A 19,789-nucleotide genomic window follows, 5' to 3' on the forward strand; every position below is an offset into this window, starting at 1 on the left:
CATAAGAGGAACTGACACCACTACCCTGCCCTTTAGCTCAACAATGATTAATGAAAAGGGGCAGGGCACTGGGTGACTGGGATGGGAGAAGACTCAGAGGTGATGTGGGCAGAGCACATGATTGGAGGAAATAATAATTTCATGAAACTGTATTTTGATTACAGTCGTACCTTGGTTCTCAAATGGAATCCGTTCCAGAAGCCTGTTCAACTTCCGAAAACGTACAAAAACCAAGGCATGGCTTCTGATAGGCTGCAGGAGCTTCCTGCACTCCATCAGAAGCCATGGAAGCCATCTTGCGCCTCTTGCGGGGGCGCAATTAGTGCCAGCACCGTCCGTTAAGAGTTTGGGTGTAATCTTCGACACCTCCCTTTCCATGGAGGTGCAGATTGCAGCTATAACAAAGGCAGCATTTTTTCATCTCCGCCAAGCTAAGCAGTTGGCTCCTTACCTCTCTCGCCCTGACCTAGCCACTGTGATCCACGCGATGGTCACCTCCAGACTGGATTATTGTAACTCACTCTACGTGGGGCTGCCCTTGAGACTGACCCAGAAACTCCAGCGGGTGCAGAATGCCGCGGCAAGACTCCTTACGGGGTCCTCGCTACGAGATCACATTCACCCGGTGCTATACCAGCTGCACTGGCTCCCGGTGGAGTACAGGATCAGGTTTAAGGTGCTGGTTTTAACCTTTAAAGTCCTATACGGCCTAGGACCCTCGTACCTACGGGACCGCCTCTCCTGGTACACCCCACAGAGGAACTTACGGTCTTCAAACAAAAACATCTTGGAGATCCCGGGCCACAGAGAGGTTAGGCTGGCCTCAACCAGAGCCAGGGCTTTTTCGGCTGTGGCTCCGATCTGGTGGAACACTCTGTCACAAGAGACTAGGGCCCTGAGGGACTTGACATCTTTCCTCAGGACCTGCAAGACAGAGCTGTTCCACCAGGCCTTTAGCCAGGGCACAGCCTGACTCCCTCCTTTGGCAATCTTCACAGAACTCTAGCCCAATGGTTGCCATTAATTTGATTTGAATTAATTTTATAATGAAATGATTTTAGAATGTTGTATTATTTTATTGTTGTTAGCCGCCCTGAGCCCGGCTTCGGCTGGGGAGGGCAGGATATAAATTTTAAATTTTAAATTATTATTATTATTATTATTATTATTATTATTATTATTATGTCAGACGTTCGGCTTCCAAAAACCATTCGCAAACTGGAACACTGGGTTTGCGGCGTTCGGAAGCCAAAACTTTCGGGTCACAAGGTGTTCAAGGACCAAGGTACGACTGTTCTTTGTTTTCTTTTGAGTCCATGGCCTATCTAAATTAAAAGGGCCTGGACCTGCCATTTGCAGTATAGAACTAGTTGCTTTTAGGTACTGTACATAGTGAATGTCTGTTCCAGAACACTGAAAGGAATAAATCGTTAGAATCAGTGTTGGCCATTGTATGCATGGAAAGAGAATCAACTAGGTATGGCAATTGTGATTAATCTTGAATTGTTTTGTAGACAGATGAAAAAGGACATTGGAAAGCTGAATGAATGGGGAAATTAGTCAAAATCTTAATAAAGAAAGAAACTGAAAATGCTTATATGTAATCACATGATATTATGATGGGGCTGATCCAAAGAGCCAAACGATTTTGATCGGTTCAGGATGATAACATTGGGTTGCAACTATTAAGACTGCTGTGATCCTTTGATTGGTGAAATGAAATGACGTGTGTAATCCGGAAGTGTATAAAAAACATTGCTTTGGGTGTGGTTCTTTGCAGCCTCCTCATTTTTGACCCTGCCCTTATATGCACATTTGTAACATAGGCCTTTATATTTTCATTTGGAGTCTGCATCCTTTTCTTTGGGGTTCCTGTGTGGGTGACCTCCAGTCTAGGAAACTTTTAAAAAAATTATCCAAAAGTCCCAGCTTCAATTCTTAGTAGGGTTAGTTTAAGACCCCGTCTAAAACTCTAGGTATCAACTCCTAGTCAGTGTGGACTAGACCAGTGTTCCTCAAGCTTAGGTCTCCAGATGCTGCTGGTATACATCTCCTATCATTCCTGAATTGTTGGTTAAGCTAGTTCTGGGTGATGGGAGTTGTCGTCCATCAGCATATGGGGACTCTAGACTGAAGAACCCTGGACAAGACAACCTCAGTTGTCTGGTCAGGATCAGGCAGTTTCCTAGAGACACATCACACATTCTGATCACCATGGAGCCATCCACACTGCCAAACGCATAAGCACCTGCTGTGTTGTATCAGCAGCTACAGTGATGTTAGTACCGACACACACAGCATGCCAGGCCAGGTCAGCCTTGATTGTACATAATGCTGTGCTTGTAACTGTGAGCTGTCCTTGTTTTTCCCCCTAATGTGGCATCTGTCATGTAGTCACCATGATCCAAATGGCCTTGATCTGACCTTTTGAGTCCAAGGTTTCTGTTTTTCTTGTTATTAGTGTTACTATAGAATGCCAGTTGTAAGTTAATACTGATGACCCTTAATTCCCCTTGTTCCTAAGGGATGAAATATCTCTCTTCTTTCTATAGAGCACACGCCATATCCTAGCAGCGGCGTATCCCCCTTTTCAGTCCTGCGTTCTCACAGGCCTTGCCTCCAGATGGACCGCACTCTCATTAAGTGTGGGGAGTGTGTTGCACCAAAATAGAAACGTATCTTCTCTAAGAACAAGATACAAGGCAGGTGGCCCCTTGGGAATTTGCAAGCCACAGCCTTCTGGGGCTTGCTAGAAATAGCCGTAACTATGCCTCATAAGAGGCGGTGCTCTGATTTCCTGGGTTAGTGACAGCAACTCAGAAAGGCACAGAAAGCGAGAAAGTGAGACGTACATAAAAGAGAGAAAAAGAAAAGAGACACAGCACCTGTATAGAAGGGAAAGTAAAAGGGAAGGGGGGGACCCAAAACTGTATATAGTCAAACCTCTTCTTACAGCCACCTCTGCTTGCGTCCATTTTGCCAACGTCCACAGCAAACCTGGAAGTAACCGGCGGGTTTGTCGCTGTTCATGCATGCGCAGAAGCGGGCAATTGCCGTCTGCGCACAACAGCGCCTCTTCCAGCGACCCGTTTCAACCTTCAGACGGACCTCCAGAACAGATTATGGTCACAGGTAGAGGTTCCACTGTACTTTACAAAGTTGTTATTGTACTTCACCAAATCTTAACCTATTACAATATTTGAAAGAATGGATTCCAAATATCATTGAATTTGTCCATGGCAAGTCTGCATTTACAGTGGTACCTCAGGTTACATATGCTTCAGGTTACATATGCTTCAGGTTACACACTCCGCTAATCCAGAAATATTACCTCAGGTTAAGAACTTTGCTTCAGGATGAGAACAGAAATCATGCAGCAGCAGCACAGCGGCAGCAGGAGGTCCCATTAGCTAAAGTGGTGCTTCAGGTTAAGAACAGTTTCAGGTTAAGAACAGACCTTCAGAGCGAATTAAGTACTTAACTTGAGGTACCACTGTATATGCAAGTTGTTCATATGTTGTGATTTATGTTGTTGTTCAGTGCCTTGAGACCTTGGTGGGGATGTGGAAAGATGTTCTTAAACTCGGTTCAGGGTGGATCTGATTTTATTACCAGCCTGCTGTACTATGGTAGGAAGCTGGCCTGTTGTTGACATGACCCTTCTGTCAATACAACCTGTGATTGACAGGGTTGGTGACCTGCTTGATAGGAATTTAGGACTCCTGCATTTGGAGTTGGAGCCATGGGGTCTTTCAGGAAACAGCTGCATAGTTTCTCAGATCAACCCAAAGTATTGGGTATTTTATGACCTATTGGAGAGTTGACAGATACTTTATGATCCAATGAGACAAATTGCAGTGTAATATAAAAGCTTGACTTGTGTGGTTTTCCAAAATGATGAGCTATAAGCATCTATAATAAATGACTAGTATTTACTGTATCTTCCTATTCTCCTGGATGAAATCTCAGTAAAACTGAGCATTATCTAGAATATCTAATGTGTCTAGCTTTATGTTTGTTTTTCCATAGGGACAGAATGCAGTGCTGTGTTGGCAGTCCAATATAATACAGAAACCTTTCCCATTCCTGTGCCCCCCCCCGATGTTTTGGACCACAATCCCCATTAGCCCCAGCCAGCATGGCAAATGGCCAGGGGTGATGGGAATTGTAGTCCCACCACATCATCCAGAGCACACCTGATCGGAGAAGGCTTCCCTTAGGCTATTTTCCATCAGGCAGATCTCAGAAATGTTAGAAATGGATCACTCATGCTGTTGAACAGACAGCAGATCACAAGGCTAATCGACATAGAAATAAATGGAGGCATTCACATAAGTTGCATTATTTGGTATCGCTGGTATCAATTTGAAGAAAAACAACTACACTGGTACCTCGGGTTAAGTACTTAATTCGTTCCGGAGGTCTGTTCTTAACCTGAAACTGTTCTTAACCTGAAGCACCACTTTAGCTAACGGGGCCTCTGCCACTGCCGCGCCACCAGAGCACAATTTCTGTTCTCATCCTGAAACAAAGTTCTTAACCCGAGGTACTATTTCTGGGTTAGCAGAGTATGTAACCTGAAGCGTATGTGACCTGAATCGTATGTAACCCGAGGTACCACTGTACATTCAAAATGGTGTCCCTATTGCCAAGACTAGGGTAGCACCTTCTATAGAACACATGGCTTTTCAGCTGGCTTTTCCAGATGGAAACATTTCAGCTCTTTCGTGCTGAAATGCGACATGCAGACTGCTGTGACCAATCCTGTTTACATGGTTTACATTAATAAGTGGTAAGTGGCCACGCAGACTTGGTAATGCGATTTAAGAAATGCGCTTGATCTCAGAGTAACGTGCATCAGTTCGCTGACCTACCAATGTGCTACAGCTGCAAAAAGAGAAAATTAACTTCGAGGCTTTATTAGAAACAGCATTTTGAGGAAGGATAGAGCAGTCATGAGACCTCATATGAAGCACTAATGTCCCCATTTGCTCTCCTTAATACAGGTAGCCCAAAAGCATAACCAACAGTCAGGAATAGAAGGAAGGCATCAGAAAGCAGCCCTGTATTGGGAGGTTTTTAATGTTGGACATGTTATTATATTTTTATATGTGTTGGAAGCCTCAGCCAGATGGGTGGGGTATAATAATAAAATTATTAATATTATTATTTACTGAATTTGCACTACAGCCCCCCTGATCTGTCCCAGGGGACTGATATGTGACGATACTCCCTGTGATGTCCTGGGTACCACCTGCCCTGGCCTGTATCTATTCCTGCAGAAATTTGAGGGGAAATTAAAAAACCCGATTCAGAGAAGTGCGGATATCAAAGGCTGCTTGCTTTTTGGTCTGCGTATTGTTTCAGAACGTGCAGATCAGGTAAATTCACCTTTAACTGCTAAATGCACCAAATTTCTTCCCCATCCTTACTAGTGGGTCAACTATAAATCTTTCACATTCTGTTAGATAGCCCTGTGACAACATTGCCTGGTTGTTCTCTTCACCTCTCTGGCCTCTGGTAAACAGACTTCCAAGCTTCCCATTATCTCGCAACAGTCCTTTTTTTATTATTCTTACAGGCCACAGATACAGTTCTGCGGGCTGATTGATGAGGTGATTGTGATTCTGCCGCCCTTATAAACCTGTCCTCCTAAACATTAAAGAAGCTAGTAATGTTTCAGCCAATTACGGTCTGTGAGGGACAATTTAATAGCAGCACCACGAAACATTTCCGTTCCTTGATTTTATGAGGTTGAGCTCTGCTAACTTATCGATTTTATTAGTATTGTTGCACACCACCCCAATCTCTGAGCTGTGCGAGATTCCAGGGGTTCAGTTTCCTCGGCATAAGGGACAGCAGAGACTGTGGTGTCTTTAGGATATATGGTTTATTTACACATATATACATCCTGAGCCTACAATGGAAGGGCTCATAGCATTAACACCCCAAGAGGGTGTTGTTTCTGCCATAGCAATAGCCTTGGATTCAAGCAGAAATCAATTCTCTCTCTCATCTGCATCTAGCTTCTGACTCACATACCTCAACTCTGCCCTTTGTCTTTCTAACTAACAGGCAGTTGAGGGTAAGGTACCCCACAATTTGCTCTCTTGCACAGAGCCATTTCCTTTGTTACCTTAATAGCCCACACTTAGGAGGCCATTACCAGGAAACTTGCTTGCCTATTCTGGCAATGGAATCCTGGTTCAGACTCAGGCCTGCATACATATATACAGTGGTACCTCGGGTTAAGTATTTAATTCGTTCCGGAGGTCTGTTCTTAACCTGAAACTGTTCTTAACCTGAAGCACCACTTTAGCTAATGGGGCCTCCTCCTGCTGCCACACCACTGGAGCACGATTTCTGTTCTCATCCTGAAGCAAAGTTATTAACCTGAGGTACTATTTCTGCGTTAGTGGAGTCTGTAACCTGAAGCGTATTTAACCTGAAGCATATGTAACCCGAGGTACCACTGTACATACATAAATTTGCATGCTGCCTTTCCACAGTTCGAACCATGCTTAAGGCAGCTTAGAACATGAAGCAAATACATAACTACAGCCAGTGCTACTTTTCTAGAAAGAGAGGTGACAGAACTCAGCCATGATTGCCTCCCTTGTTCTCTTATCATGGCGATGGCGCCCACCTGAGAGGGGCCGGAACTGAGTTCTGGTAAGTTCCGGCTGAAAAAAAGCCCTGACTACAACAAAAGTAGTTATAAACAAAAGTAAAATATTCTAAAAAACACACAACTAAACTAAACAATTTCCACATAAATCACAAGATCTAAAATAAAGATAAGAAAACACACACACAACAGCAACAACTCCACCAACAAACTCCTTCCCACAAACACCCCATTCCAAGAATCTCCTCAGCAGCTTCAGCTTTTGTAGCTGTTGGTTTCTGCTTTCCTTCACTGTGCAGCGAAAGGGCTTGTCACGAGACAGGTGTTTACATTCCACAGTCTGTACTGTTGGAGTTTCTCACGGGAAAGGGAAGCTGGATGTGACGTACACTGGTTTCCTGTTTTTCACTGTGTGATTCTCTCCGAGCTGTCGAGGAGAGAGGATGCATTTTCTGCTCCGGCAGAGGCAAGATGTTTTTCTGTAATATACCAGCTTTGAACTGTAAATAAAAGCAATATAGAGTATGCAGCACGTACTCCTCATCCTTCCGCTGGGCACGAGACTCTGCTTTAAATCAACACGTGGTTATGGCTCCAGAAGTCGAATCGGAGTGCCGGCAAAGGATCGGAATGCAGAGGGACAGATCGGGTCGGAATCTGCTCTGCGCGTAAAAGTGATTGATGAGGTATGTGCTACTGCTCCGGGCAGCCTGCCAGCTTCTAGTTAATTGCTTTATGGCTGGACTTTGAACTTTTAAAGCCGTTTTGCCGGGAATAGGCAAAAGACTCCCAGGCTCAAGTTACTATGCTGGGGAAATCGAAAGTAACTTTTAAGTGCGCTTTTGGAATAAGGCAGCTGCAGCAGTGACTCAGCAAGATTTAAAGCAGCATATATGACGCTGAAGGCTAATGCCAGAGTCATGATGGCCCTTCAGGATGCTTGTGGGATTCCTAAGCTCAACAAGAAAAATTATGCCGACTGGGTTCTGTATGCAGAGGCAATTCTGCGGAAAGAGGGTTTGTTTGAGGTGATTACAGAAACCCCCCCCAGTTCCAGTTACAGATGCATGGGAAGCTAAAGATTCAAAAGCTAGGGGAACGCTTACATTGATAGTATCCCCAGAAGAGCTCTGTCTATTGCGTGATAAGACCTCAGCCAGAGAAATTTGGGACGCTTTAAGAGAGGCTCACTTAAGGACAGAAGCTGGATCTACCATGTTTTACTTTAACAAGCTGCATAATATGGCTCTTGCTGAAGGTGGAGATGTGCGTTTACATCTGATGGAGATGCAAAATCTGAGACATGAGCTGCAACAGAGAGGACTCAACTTTCCAGAGGCTGTGTATTCTTTCATGTTACTACAATCTTTGGGTTCAGGTTGGGAGTCTGTTGCAACCCAGATTGCTGTGCAGCCAACCGCTCAGCTGACAGTGGACTTTGTTACTGCCGTGATTCAAAATGAAGCAGATCGCCGGGGTGCTAGCTGCATGGGCAAGGGGGAGTCTTCACAGACGTCGTCCCATAGTGCAGTGGAACCACCAGATGGCGCCAAAGCTTTGAAGGCAGTGAAATGCTACTCGTGTGGACGTCTAGGCCATATGAAGAAGGAATGCAGAAATCCCAGGGCCAAGACAGAGCAGCGCAGCGAAAGCTCATCGCGTGGAAAAGGCCGAGGCAAAGGCAAAGGTCCGGTGTCTAGGACAACGCAGCACAAGGCTATGGTTTCACGCTTCACTCCAAAGGTTGCAGAGGTTCAGAAGACGTCTAGATCTTTCTTCGTTGTTGATTCAGCAGCAACTCACCACATGTGCAACGATAAGAGACTGTTTGTGTCTTTTACACCGCAGGAAGGTGCGATTCACCAGGCGGATGACCACACTATTCCCAGTAAAGGCTACGGAACTGTTGTTCTTCACAGTTTGGACTTATCGATACAGAATGTGCTTTACGTGCCAGACGCCAAACATAATCTGCTCAGCGTTGGACAGCTGAATGAGCGGAACATTGACGTGTCCTTCAAGAACAAGAAGTGCATCATCACAAAGAAAAATGATTATGTATTGCATGCTGAATATGTTGATCGTTTGTTTTGTATTATGATGATGTTGAAAAGGATGACACTTGTTGCATTGCAGGTTCTAACAAAAGTTTGCATGCAGAATGTATTCATGATTTTCACAGGAAATTTGGTCATTTGCATTTTGAGGCAGTATCTAAAATGCCTGTCTTGGTTGAAGGTATGACTATTAAACCCTGCAGGTACCACATGAAGTGCAAAGCATGCGCAGCAAACAAGGTGAAAATGGCTGCGAAAGGTAAGGTGTCTAGTAGGCAAGCTACAGAACCATACCAGGTTGTTCATGCTGATTTGGTTGGACCACTAGCGCCCTCTTTGGGTGGAAATAGGTACTTCATGGTTCTCATTGATGCATTTTCTAGATATATTTTTGTGTACAATCTCAAGCAGAAATCAGAGGCTTTTCCTAGGTTCAAGGAATTCTGTGCTTGGTTGGAAAATGTGCATGGTAAGAAGATAAAGACTCTTTTCAGTGATCGCGGGGGAGAATTCACTTCTCAGCAGTTTGAAGCTTTTCTGACTGAGAAAGGAATTCAACACGATTTGTCTAGTCCTCGCTCGCCATGGCAGAATGGGCTTGCGGAACGGGCAAATCAGACATTGCTTCAAGGGTTAAAAACCTTGCTGCATGATGCCAATCTTCCAGAGAGTTATTGGGCCGAATCTCTCTCGTGTTTTGTTTACAGTTACAATCGCAGGTTATCTTCAGCGATTGGTTGTACCCCCTATGAGAAGATGTTTGGCAAGAAGCCATACATCAAACACATGAAAATTTTTGGTTCTGACATGTGGGTTCGCTCACCACAAAACTCCAAGTTAGACAAGCGTGGATTGCATGGTATCTTTCTAGGTTATCAGAAAGGGTCTTACAGAATAATGATGACTGACTCTAAGACAATTAAGCTCACGAGAAGTGTTGAGTACAATGCAAAGTGGGGGGAGAACGTGGGAATTTTCCAATGTTATCCTGATGACGGTGATGAGACTGAGGATAGTCAAAAGCAACCACAACAACCCACTGATGAAGGTTCTGAGTCTGAATCTGAAACTGAATCGGGTGATTCAGAAGATTTCAAGAGTGCGAAAGCCTCTATGTGACCCTCTGAAAGCTCTGATCAAGAATTGGAAGAACCGTTGTTCACAATAGGTCGTTTTTCTCCAAAGAAGGAAGAGGAGAGTGTTGAAGACTTAAGGCTAATTCGCAGGTCACAGAGAGCCACAAAAGGCAAACCTCCAAAGAGATTTGCTGATGAGTTTGCTACGATAGCAGTAACAGCTGTTAAAAGCTCCAAGAAGGTATTTGAACCTTCAAGTTTCCAAGAAATCCAGGGTTTGGATTCAAAGGAAGCTGAGCCATGGTTAAATGCCATGAAGGCTGAGCTTGATTCCTTAGAAAGGAACAAAACATGGGAGCTAGTTCCAGTAGTTCCAGGAATGAAACTGCTTGGAAGCAAATGGGTCTTCAAAGCGAAGACAGATCAAAATGGCAAGATAGTCAGACACAAAGCCAGATTGGTAGCCAGAGGTTTTGCACAGGTACCAGGTGAAGACTATCACGAGACCTACTCACCCACAGTGAGATATGAGAGCATTAGGCTTATGCTCAAGCTAGCTGCAGAGGAAAATCTACACATTAGTCACCATGATATTAATACAGCTTTTCTGTACGGATCTCTGGATGAATCACTTTATATGCTTCCACCTGATGGCGTACAGGTAAAACAGGGATTTGTTTGTGCTCTGAAGAAATCCCTTTATGGTCTCAAACAAAGTGCACGGTGTTGGCACACAAAACTCACTGAAGTATTGTTTTCTCTAGGTTTTCAGCAAGGGAAAGCTGATCCATGTGTATTTGTCAAAGAGGAGGGGCAAAAGAAACTGTACTGTTTGTTTTATGTTGATGATTTATTATTCTTTTGGAAAGATGTCGCAATGTACAATAACGCCCTAGCTCAACTAAAAGAGCACTTTGACATGAAAGATCTTGGTGAGGTAAACAACTACCTATCTCTGGAAATAGAGAAAGATCAAGATGGTAATATTCTAGTACACCAGTCACGGAAAATTGCTGATGTGTTAAGCAAACTAAACCTGATGGATGCTAACCCTGTAGACACACCGATGACAACAGGTTATCAGGTAGATGACACTGAAGAAGCATTTTCTGACACTACACTGTACAGAAGTGTGCTAGGCAAGCTAAACTTCATTGCCAGATGTTCAAGACCAGACATTGCTGTTAGCTGTAATTTGCTAAGCAGACAAGTCAACAATCCTAGTGTCAAGGATTGGAAAGCTCTGAAACGCATAGCGCGGTATTTGAAAGGCACTATGCATTACAGACTGAGACTTAACAATCAGAAGTCTAGTGGTCTTGAGATATTTGCAGATGCAAGTTTTGGAAGTGACACTACAGACAGGAAAAGTACGTCTGGAGTTTGCTACATGTACAATCAGGGTCTGTTTGATTGGTCATGCAAGAAGCAAACAACAGTTAGCTTAAGTACTTGTGAAGCTGAACTGAATGCACTGTCTTATTCACTTAAGGATTGTGAATGGTTAGTACAATTGTGCAAAGATATGAAAATTCCTGTCAAATGTCCAATCCAGGTTTACCAGGACAACAAAGCATGTTTAGCTTTGCTGAAGTCTGAAGGTTGTAAGCAAAGCACGAAGCACTTGCAATTAAAGTTGCAGCATGCTAGGGAATGTATTCAGAAGGGACTCGTAACGGTGTCCTATATGCCAGGTAATGAAATTCCTGCTGATGTATTGTCCAAGATTATATCAAGGGATCAACACTGTACCTATATGCAGAAGTTGGGTTTGTACTGATATTGTACGAACACGCTGCCCAGTGATGTTCACAGAAAGGGGGAGGATGTTGGTTTCTGCTTTCCTTCACTGTGCAGCGAAAGGGCTTGTCACGAGACAGGTGTTTACATTCCACAGTCTGTACTGTTGGAGTTTCTCACGGGAAAGGGAAGCTGGATGTGACGTACACTGGTTTCCTGTTTTTCACTGTGTGATTCTCTCCGAGCTGTCGAGGAGAGAGGATGCATTTTCTGCTCCGGCAGAGGCAAGATGTTTTTCTGTAATATACCAGCTTTGAACTGTAAATAAAAGCAATATAGAGTATGCAGCACGTACTCCTCATCCTTCCGCTGGGCACGAGACTCTGCTTTAAATCAACAGTCAGCACCCTGCCCTCCCAGGCCAGGTAGAAATTAAGAACAATTTTTTTCCTCAAATGGACATGAAACAGAGGTAATCTGTTGTGAACAGGACACTGCTGCAAAGACAAGTTCTTTTTTAAAAAAATAATAATTGCTTTCTTCATACATTGAAATACAGACTCTTCAATGTTTCGTCATATTTCCTTTTAAATTACACTGCCGACATATTTTCCTTCCTGTTCTTAAAGATGGTTGTGTTCAAAGCAGTTTGTTTTCTTACAAAAAAAGCTGAAATTTATATAAAATTCAGTATACGTGTTCCCAAATTATGTCATAAACAGCATAATCGTCACAACAAGCAGGGCTTTTTTTCAGCCGGAACCTGCCGGAACTCAGTTCTGGCACCTCTCAGGTGGGCACCATTGCCATTCATGGTGAGTTCCAGCACCCCTTTTTCTAGAAACTGACAAGTGTTTCTGCAACACATGTCCACCTCATAAAATTCAGATTTCCCTTCTGTCCTTTTTCTTCTTTTTAATTTGTTTGGGGGACTCCCCGCTCTCTTCAGACTCGGTCTCTGGCGGACGCGCACTGTTTTGCCTAACATTCAAAACTGGTGTCTCCCCCACCCCGCCTCAGACTCGTAACATTGCTAAACCAGTGGTTGTTTTTTCTTCTCGTTCCAACGGTTGGGCTGTTGTTTTAGATTTCTAGAGCACAGAGAGAGAGAGATAAAGGAACATATTGAAAAGCTTCGAGCACATGTTTTTTGTTATTTTGAACCACAGCAGAAACTGGCTGAGTAATATGGTCAGAAAAGGCAAACCCAGAAGAAAGGAAAGTGCCAAGGAGCACACAATGGAACAACTCATCTGTCTTCATGTATGCAAATTTAACTATAGCCTTCCAGGAAACAAGTTACCAGCATTTCCTATATATGTATCCACCTCCTGCTTCTCCCTTGTGCAAATATGAATTTATTTATTTACAGCTTTTTATTTATTTCTTTTTCTTCTTAGAGTGTCTTTCTGGGCATAGTCCTCTCAATAAACCAGTTCCTAGGGCTTGACTTGGCCTAGGGGTGAGCTAGATTTCCTAAGGCCCTGGTCATTTTATAAGGTTAAGTGGATATTTGCTATGGCATGAAACCCTCTATGCATTTAAAACTAGAGTTGTGCACAGGCCTGTCCTCTAATACACTCTGTGGCCCCATTCTGTGGTCCCTGGATTGGGAAAATTCGCCCTTAAGGGCCACCTGCCCTGAATCTTTCTCCAAAGCAATTTTTGGGATGGGGTTAAGGGTCTTCTTCTATTATTAAATTGTGGCAACGTCTAACAGTATCATACAGATAATAAACTAATATCACCCTAACCTCAAATATGGTGTTTAGGCAATGCATGCAAAATCACATCCCAGCAGCATAATAAGTTCTTTTCCCAGACTTATCCCATTTGTATAAAAGGTGATAAAACAGTTTATGTTAACCAAAAGGTTTTATACTGTGAGGGAAGTCCTGTTTTCATTTTTAGCCATGTACATAATAAAGATGTACCTAATCTGTTACAAGAAGGGACATGGGTGGCAATGTGGGTTAAACCAGAGAGCCTAGGACCTGCTGATCAGAAGGTTGGCGGTTCAAATCCCCATGACGGGGTGAGCTCCCGTTGCTCAGTCCCTGCTCCTGCCAACTTAGCAGTTTGAAAGCATGTCAAAGTGCAAGTAGATAAATAGGTACCGCTCCGGCGGGAAGCTAAATGGTGTTTCCATGGGCTGCTCTGGTTCGCCAGAAGCGGCTTAGTCGTGCTGGCCACATGACCTGGAAGCTGTACGCCGGCTCCCTTGGCCAATAAAGCGAGATAAGCGCTGCAATTCCAGAGTCGGCCACGACTGGACCTAATGGTCAGGGGTCTTGTTACCTTTTAATCTGTTACAAAAGAGTTTTTGTGCTTCAAACCTTGTGTGTAGTAATTTATCAGAGTTAAGGGGTTTAAATGAATTTTTAAACCCTGTTTGTTCAACACACAGTTAAAATAGGGTTTAAAAATATGGTTGAGATGGGGTGGACCTGAAGGGAAATTGATCTTTGTGGTGCTGCTTGAGGATGCAGGAAAGAGAAGAGGCTTTGTGGGAAAGGCATCTACTGTACTCCATCCCCTATCTTCTCTGGTAACAACAACTACAACAATAACAACATTTATGCCCTGCCCATCTGGCTGAGTTTACCCAGCCACTCTGGGCAGCTTAGGGCATATAAAAAATTGTAAAAACATCAGACATTAAAAATATCCCGATACAGGGCTGCCTGCAAAGATGCAGCCCCCTGGTGGGTCCCTGATCCTCCTCACTCACACCTACTTCTCTTTTCTACCTGATGCCCTATCAGCCCCACATGTTTCTGAGTCATTCAACCCAACCTGTAGTGATCCAGGGTTGTTTGAACCTATTTGACCAAGGCCCAGATACCTCCAAATGGGCCCAATTTGCTTGCACAGCCCTGTTCACTACAAATGAAATTGGCCACAAAGTTAATCATGTCGAAGTCCCACTGATTGCACAAGAAGAGTTGATTATGTCCTTAAATCTCTTCCTTTGAAATCAATGAGACTTCAAAGTGATTAACTTTGGGTGCATCCGTGCTGTTGTTTCTTATTTATTAGGTGAAAGTACAGCTTTTCTTCCAGTCTTTTCTATTGCCTCTTTCTCTTTAGCTCATTAGCAACTGTCCCCCTTCCCTTCCTGGGCTAAACATTGTTAAAAAAAACTAATTAATTATCAGATTTTTTAACAGATTGACTAAAACATTGTTAAACTGAGTACATGAGATGCCCATGGCAGATGGTGTGAGTTGCTTGGAGTTTGCAATTGTGGTGCAGCAATAAAACTGCTAGCACATTTGCAAAGCTAAGCAGGGTCTGGTATGGCTTTGAATTGGATGGGGGACCACATGCTGAGATTCCTGCATAGGGGTTGGATTAGATGATCTTTCCAACTCTACTATTCTATGATTTGTAGATAGAATTGTTTGCATCTGCAAACATTCTCCTGCCTGTGTGGAAGACAGAGACAAGGGGAGTGTAATGCCCTAAAAGGGTTTTGGAGGTGCCTTGCTCCTTCCTGATCCTTCTCATTCTCATGCTGTGATGAGCAAAGCCAAGCTTTGGCTTAGCATATCACCCGAACTCGTTTAGTTGTTTAGTCGTGTCCAACTCTTCATTACCCCATGGACCAGAGCACACCAGGCACTCCTGTCTTCCACTGCCTCCCACAGTTTGGTCAAACTCATGCTGGTAGCTTCAAGAACACTGTCCAACCGTCTCGTCCTCTGTCGTCCCCTTCTCCTTGTGCCCTCCATCTTTCCCAACATCAGGGTCTTTTCCAGGGAGTCTTCTCTTCTCATGAGGTGGCCAAAGTATTGGAGCCTCAGCTTCAGGATCTGTCCTTCCAGTGAGCACTCAGGGCTGATTTCCTTCAGAATGGAGAGGTTTGATCTTCTTGCAGTCCATGGGACTCTCAAGAGTCTCCCGAAGAGTCACCCGAACTCAGGATTGTGGTTAAGCTCTCTCCCCTTTAACCAAAAGCTGCACCCAAGCTTTGTCCTTGGCCGCAACTCACGGTTAATGAAGAGAGAGTTTGACTATGGCCCGAGGTTTGGATGACAAACCTGGACATTGCTTGGCAGGGGAGTGAAAAGGACCAGGGAGGCACAAAGTAGATGTGAACTCCTCTGTAGAAGCCCACATGTTCACACAGTTCCAGGTTAGCTTAACATATTGTGCAAACACAGCCCTTCTATAGCAGTTACAGTAGCTGTAAGTTGTGGTTTTTGTCTCTCTCTTAGCATTTTAAAAAATGACAAATTCGGTTTGGCTTGGAAAATATGGCAGCTTCCAGCAAGGACATGTTGGACAATGATAATAATGAATTACTATTAAATTCATTACCCGCTGATCACCAGAAGGTCCAAAGTTAACAGCAACATAAAACACAATATGAAAAACAGTGTAAGGCAAATTTCAATTAGAACCAGAGTAGGTCCTAAAAATGCATATCTCAGGTGTCAAAGACCAGAATATAGAGGTGCGGCTTAAGACTACGGAGGGCAGCCATTTTTGCTCAAACGGTATTTGTCACAATCAGTGCTGTTTCCATTCTGCTGCAGTTCAGTTTCTGCCAAATACTACGTTATTCATCTTCCTGGATGCTATTTAACATAAGGAGAAGGTCCTGTTGCTCCGCCATGACCTCCCTGCCAATTTGGATACAATAAAGGAACTGGAGGCCCCTCGACTGTCCTCGGGTCCAGTATTGGACCACTTTGACCGGATATCTCCAGCCGATGTGGACAGATTCCTCCAAGCTGGAAAGCCCACCACCTGTCCTCTTGACCCGTGCCCGTCATGGCTGATTAGAGCGTGTCCAGACGAGGTGCGGGCCCCCCTGGGGGATATCATCAATTTGTCCCTTGGCACCGGGATATTCCCAGGGGAACTGAAGGAGGCGGTGGTGCGTCCGCTCTTAAAGAAAACATCATTAGATCCCTTAGATCTATCCAATTACTGCCCGGTCTCGAATCTTCCATTCCTGGGTAAGGTGATTGAGAGAGCGGTTGCTGAACAGCTTGGTAGGTTTCTGGACGAAACATCTGCTTTGGATCCATTCCAGTCCGGCTTCCGTGCTGGTCATGGGACCGAGACGGCTCTGGTCGCCCGAACAGATGATCTCCGCAGGCAGCTGGATCGAGGCGGGTCGGGGCTGCTGATTCTTCTAGATCTGTCAGCAGCCTTTGACATGGTCGATCACGAACTCCTGGACCACCGCCTTGCCGACGTGGGGATCCAGGGCACAGTCCTTCAATGGCTGCGCTCGTTTCTCTCTGATCGGGGACAGAGGGTGGCGCTTGGGGGGGACTTGTCATCGCGTCACTCCTTGGTGTGTGGAGTGCCTCAGGGTGCGATTCTCTCCCCAATGCTTTTTAACATCTTTATGCGCCCCCTCGCCCAGCTTGTCCGGAGTTTTGGGCTGGGTTGCCATCAGTATGCTGATGACACCCAACTCTATCTGTTGATGGATGGCCATCCTAACTCGGCCCCAAACACACTGACCAGATGTCTGGAAGCTGTGGCTGGATGATTACGTGGGAGCCGGTTGAAGTTAAATCCTTCGAAGACAGAGGTCCTCTGGCTGGGGCGGGACGATATGGGATCGAGGGGGCAACTCCCATCTCTTGCGGGGGTGCAATTAGTGCCAGCACCGTCCGTTAAGAGTTTGGGTGTAATCTTCGATACCTCCCTCTCTATGGAGGCGCAGATTACAGCTATAACAAAGGCGGCATTTTTCCATCTCCGCCAAGCTAAGCAGTTGGCCCCTTATCTCTCTCACCCTGACCTAGCCACTGTGATCCATGCAACGGTCACCTCCAGACTGGATTATTGTAACTCGCTCTACGTGGGGCTGCCCTTGAGACTGACCCAGAAACTCCAGCGGGTGCAGAATGCTGCGGCGAGACTCCTTATGGGGTCTTCGCTGCGAGATCACATTCATCCGGTACTGTACCAGCTGTACTGGCTCCCGGTGGAGTACAGGATCAGGTTTAAGGTGCTGGTTTTAACCTTTAAAGCCCTATACGGCCTAGGACCCTCGTACCTACGGGACCGCCTCTCCTGGTATGCCCCACAGAGAAACCTACGGTCTGCAAATAATAACACCCTCAAGGTCCCATGCCTCAGAGAGGTTAGGCTGGCCTCAACTAGAGCCAGGGCCTTCTCAGCTGCGGCTCCAACCTGGTGGAATGCTCTGTCACAAGAGACTAGGGCCCTGCGGGACCTGACATCTTTCCGCAGGGCCTGCAAGACAGAGTTGTTCCGCCAGGCCTTTGGTCAGGGCATAGCTTGACTCCCTCCTCTGGCAACCTGCACAGAATTTTGTTTAATCGGTTGCCATCAATTTGATTTTAACTAATTTTTATAATGAAATATTTTTAGAATGTGTTATTATTTGATTGTTTATTTGATTGTTGTTAGCCGCCCTGAGCCCGGCTTAGCTGGGGAGGGCGGGATATAAATAAAAATTATTATTATTATTATTACTAAGTTACATAACTATTTATGTAATTGATGTTATATTCAATGTAAAGGTAACATCAAAACAAAGTTTAAAAAAACACAGCCGCTATAATTTATGTATCACTTGCAGACTTAAAAACAACAGTGTGAATGAATACATATCATACTCGCTTGGCTGTTTTCTGTTCCTGTTCACAAACAAACTCATAAGCTGCAGCAGTTTCTGCTTTCTTTTTTGTCAGATTTCTCTGACATCCCTACATTTGACTCATGCGACAAAACCCCGTAGCACAGGTAATGCCCATTTCAAATTTTTTTTTAGCTCTCATAAGCAAAACCCTGGTCACCTCTGAGCAGAATTGAACCATCAAACACAGGAGTAGCCTCATATCAAATTGTTGTATTTTCAATTCGTTTCAGTTTCTGCAATAATTCAGTGCTTCATTTTTGTTTTCCTAAGTGGAGTGTTTCAACATCTGAAATGTCAATTAACATAAAAATAACAGAGGAGACGCCTTCACACACACACACACACACACACACCCGTCGCCAATGCAGAGTAGTAGATAATGGGTCCTTGAAAAACATAGGAAACAATCCATTGGAAATATGCCCTTTGTAGACTGCTTTTGAACTGAGTGGGACATGGATGAGATGTTTTGTTTATCTGTCAATGGAAATCTAAGACAAAGGCCAGGGATGTTTCACATTATGAACTGCCCACGTTCCAAAATCGTGCCATATATTCTACTTCCAAATGGTAATAAATTATTCACAATGTGCTTGCACCTCCATCTCTCCAGTGCTTTAGAGGCAATTAAAATATGATCATCACAATAAAGAAATAAATAATCTTAATTAAAACAGTGTGCGGGAACGCAGAATGGAGATGTAGCCATGTAGCCAATGGGGAGCTGCCCACTAACGTGTGATTTTACATAGCTGTCAGCTTTATCTAATGTATGTCTGAAAATAAAATCTGCAGAGACCAAATGTGGATTTTATTTTATTTTTGCTTTCTCTGCAGGACTCTGGGGCTGTGCACAAATGAACAGATGAAAACATCCACGTGTAGTGGCTGCTGTTTTAAAATAAAAATACACTGCAAGATATACTTAATAATTAAGGCAACTTTTTTTTCTGTAATTAGTGTCTTACACAATTGGAATGAACCCATCCTGATTTCTGTGCTAATGCAAATCCATCTTTGATCCTCTGTCCAGATCTTAGATTATTTATCAAATGATAGAACCATATAGTAATTGGTGTTGCAAAACGTGGGGACTATATGCCATAAGTAGCTCTTCTTTTCCAAAGCATGCTTTTGTTTCTTCAAACATGCATGCCTTCTTTTACTGATGCTGTAAAAGGAAGTAAAGGTAAAGGTAAAGGGACCCCTGACCGTTAGGTCCAGTCGTGACCGGCTCTGGGATTGCGGCGCTCATTTCGCTTTATTGGCTGAGGGAGCCGGCGTACAGCTTCCGGGTCATGTGGCCAGCATGACTAAGCCGCTTCTGGCGAACCAGAGCAGCGCACGGAAATGCCGTTTACCTTCCCACCGGAGCGGTACCTATTTATCTACTCACACTTTGACGTGCTTTCGAACTGCTAGGTTGGCAGGAGCAGGGACTGAGCAACGGGAGCTCACCCCGTCGCGGGGATTCGGACTGCCAACCTTCTGATCGGCAAGCCCTAGGCTCTGTGGTTTAACCCACAGCGCCACGTGCATCCCTGTAAAAGGAAGTACTTTGTGGCTATATGCCAGTTTCGGAGCCCCCAAATTAAGAGAAATATGCCGCACCTCTCTTCTTAAAACAGGTCTAACTCTGATGCTGCCAATGACA

The 19,789-nt window shown here is 44.4% G+C and overlaps 1 protein-coding gene across 2 annotated transcripts in view; it reads left to right on the forward strand.

Moving 5' to 3' along the window:
• The first annotated feature begins 308 nt into the window (after positions 1-308).
• LOC308570178 (phospholipase A and acyltransferase 4-like) overlaps positions 309-19,789 on the forward strand; it is a 75,435-nt gene continuing 55,954 nt past the window's right edge. For both annotated transcript variants that reach the window (XR_014000948.1, XR_014000949.1), the window contains exon 1: positions 309-811. The gene's annotated coding sequence lies outside the window, so the exon portion shown is untranslated. The remainder of the gene's footprint in view (positions 812-19,789) is intronic.

The sequence above is a fragment of the Podarcis bocagei genome, assembly GCF_964188305.1.
Source record: "Podarcis bocagei genome assembly, chromosome: 12".
Lineage (NCBI taxonomy): Eukaryota > Metazoa > Chordata > Lepidosauria > Squamata > Lacertidae > Podarcis > Podarcis bocagei.